The following is a 15,716-nucleotide window of genomic DNA, read 5'->3' on the forward strand; positions in this document are numbered from 1 at the left end:
CGTTTGTCAGTCCAGCAAGCGACGCCGCTCCACACTCCTCTCTCTGCCAGATGACAGGACGGCTAGTACCTCCTGATCGAGATGCGACTGAGCTCTCTGGTGAGGAACGCCAGCTCCCTGCATCCGGACTGGACCAGCCCTGCTGCCGGACCCCAGAGGACAGCACCACTGGCATCCCACCAAGCCTGTACCCGCAGCATCAGGAACTTTTGTGAGCAATGAAGTGCTGTGTGATTTGCAACTGCATATGTTTCATGTGGTGTAATTCCTCTGGCAGTTAGTTGAATCATTTTGTGTATGCTTAAAATTGAAATTAAAGTTTCTGGTCTTTTCAGGCCTAGGCCTACCCTTGGTCCTGCTTGCGTAGAGGAGCCTCTTCACTAGCAACTACTTGAATGTCCCACACCTGCACGATTAAAGTTTATCTCAAGGGACTCCTTAGATAAATGCTCCAGATCCTTTCCTGGGATCTATTTGGGACAATTGGTTTCTCTAGTAAACTGGTTCTTCTTCCAATTCCTTATTTTTTTTATAGCCTCAACTGTCTTGCCTTCCCTATTGAGGACCTAACTCTCTCCAAGCCTCTATAATCAGTACCTGCCCATTTTTAAAACAATCCAGTTGAAATGAATAAATTTTTATTTTACCTAAACATTTAGCACCATTTGACACTGTTGACCATTCTCTCATTCTTGTATCAGTTTCATACACATTTTGAAAATTTCCCAAATGTCTTTATCTCTAGTTCGAACCTCTACTTAATTCCAGACACACATAACAAATTGACTACCAGACATGTCCACTTGGATATCACACAGACAGTTCAAATGCAGCATATTCAAAATCAATATCATCATTTCTTCATGCCTTCCCTACCCAATGCTCACATTTCTGTCTCAGTTGCCTACTCATTCATTTCTTATTCAGTTGCCCAGTCACATGTTTGACTCCCTCCTCTCTTCCTACATCCAATCGACTGTGTTTTATCAGTCTTCAAAGTACATTTCCCCCACATTTTACATCCTAACATTGTGGTACTTCTAACAATCAATGGTGGACCATATTTTATTAACTAGCAGATTTTTCCTTCCTACTGTGATATAAAATGATATGTTTTAAATCAGAGGAGTTTTATATGCTATGAAATATAACACTGTCACATCTAGTAGATTATACAACCTCATATCTTTGAAATATCCCCACTTTTTGCCATTTCCTCTGCTACTTCTCAAGGTCACACTACTATCCTTTTTCCTGAGGATTATTGTAAGAGTCCTTCCACTTCTGGTGTAGTTCATTAACCATCAGGGCTGCCTGCTACCTCAGTTGTCTACTTTGAAACTAACATGATCCTTTCATTTGTTTTTAATCCTTACTCAAGGACATGCTTAAAGAGAAGAAGGAGGAGGAGGAGGAGGAGGAGGAGGAGGAGGAGGAGGAAGAGGAGGAGGAGGAGGAGGAGGAGGGAGGGAGGAGGAGGAGGAGGAGGAGGAGGAGGAGGAGGAGGAGGAGGAGGAGGAGGAGGAAGAAGAAGAGAGAGAATGAGAGAAACATCCACGTGAGAGAGAAACATCAATCAATCAATTGATTGCATTTTGTATGTGCCCCGACCTGGGGATCCAACCTGCCTACCCACGTACTAGATTGTGATATGCCCTGATCAGGAACCAAACCAGCAACCCTAACTAAGCCAAGCCACTCTGCTCTGGCAACAGCATTAACATGATTTGTGTGTGTGTGTGTGTGTGTGTGTGCATCATTGATTTCAGAGGGGAAAAGAGGGGGAGAAATAGAAACATCAATGATGAGAGAAAATCATTGATTGGCTGCCTCCTGTAAGCCCCTCACTGGAGATCGAGCATGCAACCCAGGCATGTGCCCTGACCAGGAATCAAACCGTGACCTCCTGGTTCATAGGTCGGCGCTCAACCACTGAGCCACCCCAGCCAGGCAACATGATCTTTTAAAGTAAAAATATTTTGTCTTTCCCAGACTCCAAACATTTTAATGACTTTCTGTTGTTCACAAAATAAAAACCAGACTCCTTATAGCTCACAAGCACCTGCATCAATTCAACCTATGCATGACTCTCAAGCTCACACTCAGCACTTATATCTCATTGTGTGATCTGTGGACTCACTGAATTCACGCCGGTGTTTCAAGCCTTTCTCGTTCCTCAGAGACTTCACACAATAGCTTCCCTTCCATTCCCCTTTCCCTGGGTACCTCTTTTTTAAAATTCTTTATTGATTAAGTTATTACATATGTGTCTTTATCCCCACATCCCCCCATTCCCCCCACTCATGCCCTCACCCCCCTGTTGTCTGTGTCCACTGGTTAGGTCTATATGCTTGCATATAAGTCCTTTGGTTGATCTCTTATTCAACTCTCAGGTTTCAGCTTAGGCATTAGTTATTCCATGAAATTCCCCTGACCGCCCCAGGTCTGGGTTAAACACACGTCTTCTATAACATTTTATAATTCTCTGTCCAGCATTTACCTCTGTTTGAATTGCCTATTTGTCTGTAGAATAGGATAAATTGTATCTTTATTACAATGATTTGTATTTTCTCTGCTTCATTTCCCTTCTCCCGCTAAGAAGCTAGAGTCTTTGCATATTCTTTGCCTTAGGCCTTTTTCCAAGGCTAAAAGAACTTAATCTTTTCTAAAACCTAAACTCATTGAAGAGATTAAGATAAAAATGACTTTAGGATAAGTTTGGAAATGATGATTTCCCTCTGTAGAAGCTGCAAGAAGTTGGGACTTGTTCCTTATTTTCTCAAAGCATCTAAGAAAAGTATCAAAATTTGAGAAGGTTGAACTCTTACACTTAGGGAAGTTGCTTCCTAGACACATGGGTCCCAAGCTTATCTGAAACTCTAGGCCCTAAGGATGCTAGATGCAGATGCATCAAGTGGATGACATGAGATGAGGGACCTCATGGGTGAGCAGGTAGGACCTAATGCCTGTGGCCACATAAAGACAAGAGGGATATCTCTAGAAGTGGGGTGGGAGCTGGATGAGAGTTACATTTGACAGGGAGCTTTTTTTTTTTTTTATTGCTTAAAGTATTACAAAGAGTATTACATATGTGTCCCCACCTCCCCACCCCCCCGGCCTTGACAATCCCCTGGCCTCCCCTACCCCTGACAGGGAGCTTTTTGACAGAGGGGTAAGGTGAAGTCTACAAAACAAGAGTTAGGCTGATTAAAGAAAATTAAGAAATGCTATATCTCCTCCGTGGTCAGGTTTGTGGACTGAGATTCAATCTAGAAATATCTGTGTCCTCCATCACTTTCTCAGGGCATTTATTTTCTGCTGGTTTTTCCTGTTGTTTTTCATTATTTAATTATTTATTCAATGCTTTTCCTGAATCTGTTGATATGAACCTGTGATTTTTCTTTTTTTAGTCTGTTGATGTGGCAGATAACGTTTAGTTGATTTCAGAGTGCTGAGTCAGCATTTCTATACCTGGGATAAATTTCACTTGTTCTTGGTTTATAAAAATCTATTTATACTGTTTTGGATTCGACTTGCCAGTATTTTGTTGAAGATTTTTTGCACCTATTTTTAAGAGAAATATTGCCTGCAGTTTTCTGTGTTTGTTTTGCTTTGGTGTTAGGGTAATGCTGGCCATGTGGCGTGAGTTAGGAGGTATTCCCTTTGTTTCTAGTCTCTGAAAGACACTGTGAAGAATTGGTATAATTTCTTCCTACATGTTTTGCTAGCATTCCACCAGTGAACCCAGCAGGGCCCAGTGCTTTATGGTTTGAGAGGTTATAATTATGGATTCAATCCCTTTCAGAGGCATAGGCTTATCCAGATAACCTATTTCTTCTTGTGTGACTCTTGGCAGGTTGTGTCCTTCTAGGTTGTCAAATTTGTGGACATTGAGTAGGTCAAGATAGTGTATAGCTCACTGAAGCTCTGTTCATGTTTTTTCAGTCTTTATTTTTCTCTCTGTGTCTCATTTTGGGTCCTTTACATTGTTACATAGATAAAGTTTAATTGTTAAACTTCTAATTCTTTCTTCTGAAAGGTTAATCTTCTGTTAATGTCATTAGTGTATTTTTAAATTAATTTTTAAGTTTTAGAGAAGTTTTAGTAATTTCACAGCAAAATGGAGCAAAAGTACAGAGTTCCTACATGCTCACAGCCTTCCCCTCCACCAATATATCTTTACACTGTGGTACATTTGTTACAATCACTGAACTATCATTGATGTGTCATTACCAACCAAAGTCTACTATTTACATTATGGCTTATTTTTTTCTGTTATAACTCTTATGGTTTTTGAGAAATGTTAAATGACATGCATCCAACCTTATTGTTTCATACAAATTAGTTTTACTCCCTCAGAAGTTTCCTGCATTTTACCTGTTCATCTTTTTCAGCCTCTTCCCTAACCCCCATCCGAGTTCCTGGCAACTACAGATATTTTTAAGGGAGGCATCATTGACATATACCACTGTATAACTTTCACATGTATAATATAATCATTTGATATATGTACATATTACAAATAATCACCACAATAAGTTTAATTATTATCTATCACCACACAGTTACAATTTTTTACTTGTGATGATAACTTTTAAGATCTATTCTCTTAGTAACTTTAAATACAGTCATGCATCATTTGATGATGGGAAAACATTCTGAGAAATGCATCATTGGGTGATTTAGTTGCGTTTTGCAAACATCAGAGGGTGCACTTACACCAACCTAGATGGGATAGCCTATGCCCACATGGCTATAGGGACATCCTATTGTTCTCAGGCTACAAACCTATACATCATGTTACTGTACTGAATACTATAGGCAACTGTGATACAGTGGTAAGTACCTGTGTATCTAAACATAGAAAAGGTATAGTCAATATGAATGGACCTTGCAGGACTGAAGTTGCTCTATGTGAGTCAGTGGTGAGTAAATGTGAAGGCCTAGAATATTACTATATACCACGCTAGATTTTAAAAACACTGTAAATGTGGGCTACGCTAAATTTATAGAATAGGAGATTAAATCAAGCATAAGATAAAATGATGCAATCAAGGATGTGGTAAACATGAGACTTATGAGGCTGCTGGAGGAATAACACAGCATATTGTTTTATAGTAAACCTTTTTTTTTTAAATAAAAAGAATACATACTAAAATCAGGATAAAAGTACAGTATAGTAAATATATAAACAAATAACATAGTCATTTATCATCATTATCAAGTATTATGTACTGTACATAATTGTATGTGCTATATATATACTTTCACATGGCTGGCAGTGCAGTAGGTTTGTTTACACTAGCATCACCACAAACATGTGAGTAATGCACGGAACTGCAACATGACCACAGAAACAAGAATTTTTCAGCCTTGCCAGTGTGGCTCAGTGGTTGAGCGTCAACCTAGGAACTAGGAGGTCACAGTTTGATTTTAGGTCAGGGCATATGCCCAGGTTGCAGGAGGTAGCTGATCAATGATTCTCTCTCATCATTGATGTTTCTATCTCCCTTTCCTCTCCTCTCTGAAATCAATAAAAATACATTTAGGAAAAAAAAGAATTTTTTTATCTCCATTATAATGTTATGGGGTCACTGTTGCATATGCTGTATCTCATTGATCAAAACATTGTTATACAGAGCATGACTGTCTACAGTACAGAAATGTTAACTATAATCATGTATGTAATGGAACTATGCTGTACATTACCGCTGATGATTTATTTATCTTTTAACTGGAAATTTGTACCTTTTGACAACCTTTACCCACTTTGCCCATCCTCGACCCTTGCCTTTGGCAACCATCAATCTGTTCTCCTTATTTATAAGGTTTTTAAAGGTTCTACATGTAAGTGAGATCACACAGTATTTGTTTTTCTCTGTGTGACTTATTTCGCTTAGCATCTGCTCCTCTACTTTAAGGGTATTTCTTGCATTCCTTCTATTCCTTTCTGTCCATTTCAAAAAATCCTACAATTCTTAATCTCCGAGATAAACAATATATAATTTCCTCAAAAAAATTAAAAATGGAACTCCCATTTGATTCAGTAATCCCACTTCTAAGAATATATCCCAAGAAATCAGAAACAACAACCAGAAAGGATATATGCACCCCTATGTTCATTGCAGCACAATTTACAATAGCTAAAATTTGGAAACAGCCTAAGTGCCCATCAGCCTTATGAGTGGATTAAAAACCTGTGGTACATCGACACAAGGAATAATATGTTTCTGTAAAAAAGAAAGCATTCTTACTATTTGCAACAGCATGGATTGACCTGGAGAGTATTATGCTAAGCAAAATAAGCCTACCGGAGAAAGATAAATATCACATGATCTCACTCATTTGTGGAATATAATGAACAACACAAACTGATGAACAAAAGTAGATCCAGAGACACAGAAGCATCAAACAGACCGTCAAACCTCAGAGGGAAGGCAGGGGAGGATGGGAGGGTGATGTTAAGAGATCAACCAAAGGACTTGTATGCATGCATATAAGCATAACCAATGGACACAGACAGTAAGGGGGGGCGGGGAGTGAGGGCATGTGCTGGGGGGTGGGAGTGGCCAAGGAGAGGTCAATGAGGGGAAAAGGAGACTTATGTAATACTTTAAATAATAAAGAATTTAAATAAAAAAATATTTTCATAGATTGAGGAGATATCCCAGGGTATACCTTGGTTCCAGACATACTTCTTCCTGACTGGATTGAATCCTGGCACAGAAAAAGGACACAAGTGGCAAAACTCATGACATTTGAATATGCTCTGTGGTTTAGTTTCTAATATTATATTAATGTTAATTTCCTGAATTTGATCACTTTACTAAAGTTATATAAGTTTTTAACATTAGAGAAAGCTGAGAGAAGAGTATGTGTATATAAAACCTCTGTACTAGTTTTTAAATTTATTTTTTATTGTTTAAAGTATTACAAATAGTAGTACGTATGTCTCCTTTTTCCCCCCATTGGCCTCCCCCCGGCCTCCTCTACCCCCCAGAACATGCCCTCACCACTCCCAGTGTCTGTGTCCATTGGTTATGTTTATATGCATGCCTATAAGTCCTTTGGTTGATCTCTAACCACCCCACCAACCCTTCCCTGATAGACATGGGACTTTTCAAACTTTCTATTAGATTTTTTAAAGATAATAGCTTTATTGAGATATAATTCACATACCATAAACTGCATTCTCTTAAAGTGTACAATTCAGAAGTGTTCAGCCAACACCACTATATAATTTCAGAACATTTTCATCACCCCAAAAAGAGATCCCATATCCATTAGCAATCACTCCTCCTCCCCTCCCCCAAATTCATCCCCTGACAACTACTGACTTACTTTCTGTCTTTATGGATTTGCCTGTACTTGACATTCACATATATCTTTTTGTGACTGGTTCCTTTCACTTAGTGTAATGTTTTTAAGATTAATCAGTGTAATGTGTCAATACTTCACTTCTTTTTATGGTTGAATAGTACTCCATTGTATGGATAGATCACATGATTTTTACCCATTCATCAGTTGATGAGCGTTGGAATATTTTCATTTTTTGGAAGGATAATGCTACTATGAACATTTATATAAATGTTTTTGTGTAGAAATATGTTTCCCCTTCTTTTGGTTATATAACTAGAAGTAGAAATACAAGTCCATGTGGTAACACTATTTTTAATAATTTGAAGACCTGTCAAACTCTTCCAAAATTACTGCACCATTTTACATTTCCACCAGCAATATGGAGGTTCCAATTTCTACATAGCCTCCCAAACACTTGTTATTTTTTGTCTTTTTTAATTTTTGCCATCCTAGTGGGTAGGAAGTTATATCTCTGTGGGTTTGACTTGCATTTCCTTAATGTCTAATAATATTGAGCGTCTTTTCATGTGTATATTGAACACTTGCATTTTTTTGAAGTAATGGCTATTCAATCATTTGCTCAATTTTGTTAAATTATTTTTCTATTTTTGAATTTCAAGAATTCTTTGAATATTAAAGGCACAAGTCCCTTACCTAATATATTATTTGCAAATATTTTATCTTCTGTGAGGTGTTTTGTTTTTTTTTTCAGTTTTTGATGGTGTGCTTTGAAGCACAGAAGTTTGTGATTTTGATGCTGTCCTATTTATCTATGATTTTCTTTCTCACCTGAGATTTTTGGGTCATATCTAAGAAACAATTTCTTTACTTCTGTGTTTTCTTTTAATTGTTTTATAATTTCAGATATAACATCTAGACCAGTGGTGCATTTTGAGTTAATTCTTGTACATGCTGTGTGAAGTGGGGGCTCAACTTCACTCTTTTGCAAGTGGATATCCAGTAGTCCCAATGCCATTTTAAAAAAAAGATCTATATTTTTGCAATTTTTCTGTGTGAAACAATTTCAAAATAAAAATTAGAAATAAAAGATAAATAGTTTTTGACCAGCTGGCCTGGCTAAGTGGTTGAGTATCAACTTATGAACCAGGAAATCATGGTTCAATTCCCAATCTGAGCACATAGCTGGGTCTCCAGAGGGGGGCATGAAGGAGACAAATGATCAATGATTATCTCTCATCATTGATGCTTCTATCTCTCTCTCCCTCTCCCTTCTTCTCTGAAATCAATAAAAATGTTTTTTAAATAAAGATAAATAGTTTTATTACTTTTAGCACTACCTCTTGTCTCTGACTCTGCAAGCTGATCTCCCCAGTGATTCTGGGGAGCACAATGTCATGAGAGTACGTAATGTTGGCAATTATAAAAGGCTACCCTCATCAAGCTTCTCCAAGATGCTGGTGTCTACTGTGTGGTGCCAGCACAGCCAAGGGTTTGGTGAGCCTGAGCGGGAGTGGCAAAGGATTAAAGAAAAGACAGACAAAGAGAATATAGCTGGGGCTTGGTGTGTCTCCTCTGCCTGGATGAGGCTTTATTGTATAGTCTGAGAAAAACAAGGTAGTGGTCAACATAGTTACAATGTTCTTGCGAGTTTCACTTGTTTTGGCAGCACTTGCTGCACCTCCCACAGCCCATTAGCTACCCAAGAAGGATCTAGAGAGCCTATAAAGTTAAGCTTAATTATGCCAAGGGGCCTCTGCCCTCTAAGCTGATAGTTGTGGTTCTGCCACAGGTCAATCAGAGGCTTTAACTCTAGAGCTGCTCCCTACAGTCTATGTCACCAGTACAACCTAAGTGTACACTGGGCCACCCCATGAACATAGAGAGGGAAGGAAAGAATACTCAATTCTCATATAGTAAATCCATTCTCACAATCCCCCATCTCCAAGACTTTTGACCTGTTTTGCAGTGTTCTATCAAAGCAGTTTTCTAATTTCCACCTCATTTACCATAGCCCATTGTCATGTCCAGCTTCAAAACAAAACAACAACAATAACAACAACAAACAAGAGCTCATAGCAGCAGGGTAATTGCCCATGTTGTAAGTATTCTTGCCATAATGTTGAACACGGAATTATTTCATTAAATTATCCCTTAACCATCCTACATTCTACGTCCACCCAGTCCAAAGCCATCTCACATGCATTCTCAAGCATCCTGCTGCTGTAGATGAGCCAGGTCCTATGCTTCCTTCATTTTGTAAACACTTCCTTCAGTTCCCTAGATTGTTTTCCTGCTCAGGCTGTGCTGAGCCCTGGCCTTGGGCATTTTCCTGGAGCAAGTGAGCACGGCTGGGAGCAGAGGCTGAGAAGGATTGGCATTGCATCTCAACATACTTGCCAAGTGCTTAGATTCCCAGGCACATGGAGGCTCCTCTCCTTTCTCAGGAACTAGGTGGCTTAATTAAATAAATAATTCATTTAGTCAACAAGTACTTTTGCATAATTACCACTCCCAGGCACACTTCTGCTTGTTTCTGTTTTCTGCAGATTCAGGTCTCCTGTTAGAGGCAACAGCCTTTTGTTTTTTTTCTGTCTGCCAAATTCTTTAAGAACAATTAACTAGCAATTTCATCTTATGTAACTGGGTTTAATCGGTGGTTTAAACTTTAAAGTAAATGTAGCCCTTCTTGGAGAACAGGAAATCCAATAGGAATGTGATTTTATCACTATATTTTACAAGGCCTGACCCTGATCACCCTGTAGCTATTGTTATTAACTGAGAGTGTCTGCTGTATGCTCATTAAGGCTGAAATCACATAACAGGAGAAAACTGGTTGAAGAAAAGAATAAAAAGGACATATAACATTTTTAAAAACATATAATTACTGAGCTAATATGGAAGAGACATAATAAAGCCAAGACTAACAAGTACTGATAATGCAGCTATTCCAGGTTCATTCTGGAACTATGCTGGCTTAGAAGGCCTTTTAACTCACTCACCACATTTCTGGAATTATTCTCACCTATTGAAGGAAAAAGGGTAGCCTATCCTATATTAGAGAATCAAATAGGAAAAATTTTTTTAAAAGAATCTTTAATGTTATCCTTACTTGTCCTCAATAACCTAAGAAAAATGATAATGGAAAAAGGGGCCAGTATTCTTGACTTATTTTTGACCCATGGGAATAATTTTCTCTTAGTAGAGGAACATACTTATTTTTTCCCTGTGTATCTAAATTGGGAAATTAATCATAAACTATACAATAAGCAGTTTCTCTTTTGAGCCATAGGGGTGCATTTGTGGCTATTCGTTAGAGAGTTCAGAAGATTCGTTTTCCTGTGTTGGCTTTTGGTTGTTGTCAAGAGTAGCTCTCTGTACCATCTCTGCTAACACTGAAGGTTTCTCTTTAACCCACTTTTGAAAGTGTCCTAGGAGAATGAGCCGCCATGTTAACTACACCATGCAAGGGATGTCAATGTGAATGGCATCTATCATTTCGTAAATGATCTAATAGGAAATTCTTTGTTTTCTCTCTCTGAAATTCAACATCCTTCTGGATTGTATGTCCTTATTCCCAAGAAAGGAATACTTTCATCAGGCTACCAAACCATGATCCAGGGCATGGGATGCTGACTCGCCCCAAGCCATGGATTACTACTCATGTGCTAATGAAGTGAACAATTAAGAGAGTTACAGTGTAATCTTAATTAGCAGAAAGAAATAGGTGTGCTTATAAGTGACAGAGAAGAAAGATGTCGTCCAGGTCCAGTGTTTCCTCTGGGGCACTTTCTAATTTTGCCACGCTCAGGGTATGAGGAACTAAAGCAATCACAAGCCAGCAAGTCCACCTAAAGCTCACATCTCTTAGAAATTAAAATTTGCACCCTAGTCCATTTGGCTCAGTGGATGCTGTGTCAGCCCACAGGCTGAAGGGTCCCAGGTTCATCCCAGTCAAGGGCACGTACCTGGGTTGCAGGCTCCATCCCAACCCTGATCCAGACGTGTGTGAGAGGAAACCAATCGATGTGTCTCTCTTACACTTATGTTTCTCTCTCTCTGTCTCTCCCCTTCCTCCTACTCTCTCTAAAAATCAATGGAAAAATATCCTGGGGTGAGGATTAACAACAACTTTGCATTACTCTGCAAAAGCATACTAACCAGATGAATTGCTGACTAAAGACAAATGGAATGTGAGAGGAGAATGAAATTAAGGAATATTGGTAGTTATTCCAGATAATAGGAATTAGCGACATATGTGGGATATTTGAAACCCAGAGCAAATAACCTGTCAACATCTGTCATGAAAGACAGCCTCCAAGATGGAGCCCGATGATTCCTCCCTCTTGGTATTCATACCGCTGCGTAAGCTCCTTCCACACTGTACCAGGGTTGGTGTGTATGACCAACAGGACATGGAAGACGTGATGCTGTGTACTTGCAAGTTTAGATTATTAAACAGATAAACATGGCTTCTGTTTTGGTCAATCTCTCGGATGTAGATCACTTGCTCCGGGAAAGCTGTGTGGTGAGCACTCCAAGGAGATGCTAACATGGCAGGAAACTGGAACCTTCTGCCCAGAGCTACGTGAATGAGCTTGGAATCAGATTCTCCAGAGCCAGTCAAGTCATCAGGAATGCCACCCGGTCCAACAGCTTCACTGCAGTCTCATGCGAGACCACGAAGCAGAACCATCTAGCGAAACTGGGCCGGCATTCCCGACTCTCAGAAACTTCGTGAGTTAATAAATCCTGCTTTTTAAGTTGCTAAGTTGTGGGGGCAATTTGTGATGCAGCAATAAATAATTATGTATACCCTTCTTACATCTGACAAAATTACTTTTAGTAATAATGATGAAAAAAAAACAAGAAAGAATAATGGCCAAAAGGCAAGTGCAGACAAGGAAAATTTCCCAATTTTAAATTGTATATATAATTGTGCCAGTGTCAAAGAAAAAAATAAAAAAAAATATTGCAGTGCAATAAAGGAATGAAGTAAGGAATGCCATGTAGTAGAAAGACAGCCTTTAAAATGGAGCCCAATGATTATAAAATTAGTATTTTTAAATTACATTAAAACATTTTTTTTTCTAAAAAGGGAATAGTTTATATCTACATATGGCCAGTTGCAGTTTCTGTTTTGGGAACTTCTGCCAATATGTTAAAATTTGTGTTAAAATTTATCTTCTTTGTATATTTATATTCAATATACTAGTATAGTATAGCCATATTTTTCAATGTATCTTAGCTTAGTTGTTTGACAAGTACTTCTTAATTTAATTACAAAATATTTACACAATACAACAGATATAAAATGGTTTAATAGGTCTTACCTACTGTCTTATTCTTCTCCTGTATTATTATTTTTAACCCAGTTGGTAGTGAATCATACTAAACTTTCTTTTCTCTTTATCATATCAATGCCTATGAAAAGAAGTTGATTTATTGTTATCTTTCAGTCCTGTGTCACTGGAGTCTTGTTTCATTTCTAGAATATATTCTCTGGATGTGTTTCTTCAATTTCTTTTTTTTAACTCTAGATGATGTTGAAGACATTACATATGTTCCGAAGTGGATCTGACCCTATCATGGCGATTTCTCTGGATCTACTAAGATTGGACTTTGGCCCTGGCTGGAATGTCTCAGTTGTTAAAGCATAGTGCCAAGTACCAAAAGGTCGCAGGTTCCACTCCTGGTCAGGGCACATGCCCTGGTTGCAGGCTGGGTTCCCAGTAGGGGGTGCAGGAGGGAGCCAATCAAAGTTTCTCTTTCTCTCTCCCTTCCTCGCTCTCTAAAATCAACAAAAACATAGAGTACAATTGGACTTTGTTCAGCTTAGAAATACTTTCATTTATTAAATAATTTTTCTTCTATTCCAATTTTTAGTATCCCTTTCTCCGGAATTCCTGTCACCCATGTTGTCAAATAGCTAGAGTCTGTTTCTTATCTTTTATTCTCTTTCTCATGAAAAAAAAAATAATCTTTCCCTCTGCATTCTGGGGGAAAATCTCATCTGTAATAACCCACTTTTCTTTTAAAATTTCTCATGTATATTCTTCCACCACATTTCTTTCATTCTGTCTTTCCTAATTTCCCTTCTAATTTCTGCTGGACTTTTGGACATCCCTTATTTCAGTACTTTGTCATATCATATCATATTTATTATGTCTTGCACACAAATTTTATTCTTATATAATTTTGCATGAATGCACATAATTTATTTCCTCTTACACATTTATGAAATTATGCTCTAAAATGCTAAAGTTTCCCTTTACTTTTGAGAAACTTTTGATGGCCCACATGTCTAATTGCTGTGGGTCTGTGCAGGTTTGGCATTTTATGTAAAGCAGAGAGCATGGCTCACCATGGATTTTCAAAATGTATACTGAGTAGTTTTAGAATTTTCTTCCCAAAAATTTATATTATGAGCTTAGTGAATCAGACACCCAACAGAAGAAAGGTTAATCCCAGAACTGTGAGTGTTCCCAGTAGAAATTTCAACTTTATCTAACTTCTCTGACAAAATTGTTCTGCTAAAGGCAGTTTCTTTTGGAACTGTTAAGTCAGAAATTGTGTGAAAAGACTGAGAGTTTTACCCTACTTGCAAGCTAACAAGCTAGCCTGCCATAATTCTGTAGATGTATAAAAGGCATAGAATTTCCATCTCCACCCCCACCACCATCTCTGTCTCTATCTCTTGACACCCCTCAACTCAAGAAAAGAGGGTATGATTACTCACAGCAAAAAATGCTACCCAGAGCAGTATTTTTCATCAAATCCCCCTGTTCCCAATACCCACCAGGGTGATGTGATGAGGACTGGATAGACCAGGTTTAGGTGAACAACCCTGAAATTGGGGAACTGAGTTTTTATGGAACTGCTGGAGAAGATATTACCCAGTACCTGGGGATATAGGCAAATCTCCTCTAAGGATGTGAGGGGAGAGGTATCTCCAGTTTTACTACCTGGAATATAAGCAAATGTGTCTGGGCGAGAAAGAAGGCTCTCTCTCTACTACTCTGGAGCATCTCAGGAAAGTACATCTCAAAGCTTTCCAGAGGAAAACACTGTTTCTGTCTCCTAAGATTTCTATTTAACACATCTTTTCTTCAGTGGGCCCTGAGCATGCGGGAAGCACGGGAAATCCATAGAGAACTGTCTCCTGACAGGAGCCGATTTACACCCAAGTACACAGGGCGGCTTTCTCTGGACTCCTCCCTCGCACTGATCCTGTTCCATCAGGTCTTGTCCCGGCTGTTCCCAAGTAAGCCCTGCTATCCTCCTGAGCGTCTGCTTCATATGCCTGTTTAACACCTTAAGCCTCAAGAAAAGTAGCTTTTGGAGTCTGATAATATATTGTGGCTAAAGGCATCCTGGAAGGATATCAGTGCCGTGATCTCCTTTCCCCTCCAGCCTTCATCCTTAGAATTAAATCAAGCCAACACTCATATCATCACTTCTTAGGGATGTACCTGTTTTCATTTTCAGAAAATAGAGTTTGGAATTAACATGGACTTGTGTATATCTCCTAATTTCTAAGTTTTATTTGTACCACAGTCTAGTAGAAATTCTTCTAACTATTAGGCACATAAGGGGTAGATTTCCTTAGGTTCCAATTGTAACGCATCATGTTTTTAACTTTATATTGGGACCTGGGATAAGAATGGAAAGAATTTAGAGGCCTCTTCTCAGCTCATCATTTTAACCAGAATTCTTTGAAGTTTTATAAACGTTTCTATCTTATAAAAAATCTTTTAATGTGATACTATATATTTTTTCTTATTGAATTTGTTTTCCTTTTCTTAAAAAAAAACCAGTCTTTTGATTGGGTCTTAGTGAGACCACCATAGAGACTGGATTAAATGGAATAGTTATTATTTACTACATTTAGTGATATAGGCTCTGTACATAAAATATTTATAACTTGTTTCTTATATGGTTGTAGGCCAAAACGCAAAGATGAAACATTGAAAAATATATTATATATAAAGTTTGAAAAGTCGAGACAGAAAGCTTAAATGTACTGAAACTTCTGATTTTGAGCAAATGAAGACAAAATTCAGGTCATTCTACATGGAACAAATAAATGAAAGGTTTAGGAGCATGAGATTTAGCTTTTAATTTGTTTAAGAACATCATTTGTTGATTACATAATACTAAATTCCTGGCAAATATATCCAAGAGAATATTTTATGTATAAACTCCGAGAGGTTGTTAGAAGACTATCATCATATTATCAGCATGCAATATGATTTCAGAATACAAGCATAACAGATGTCATTAATGTATAATCTGGATAGAAATTGTAACTTATAAATCTTCCTATCTTTTTAGTAGTGACAATTAGAGATCTTATTGCTGGTATTGCTAAAATAATGTTTTTGTTTCAGAAGATTCAG

Source organism: Myotis nattereri (genome assembly GCF_964212035.1).
Source record: "Myotis nattereri genome assembly, chromosome: 2".
NCBI lineage: Eukaryota > Metazoa > Chordata > Mammalia > Chiroptera > Vespertilionidae > Myotis > Myotis nattereri.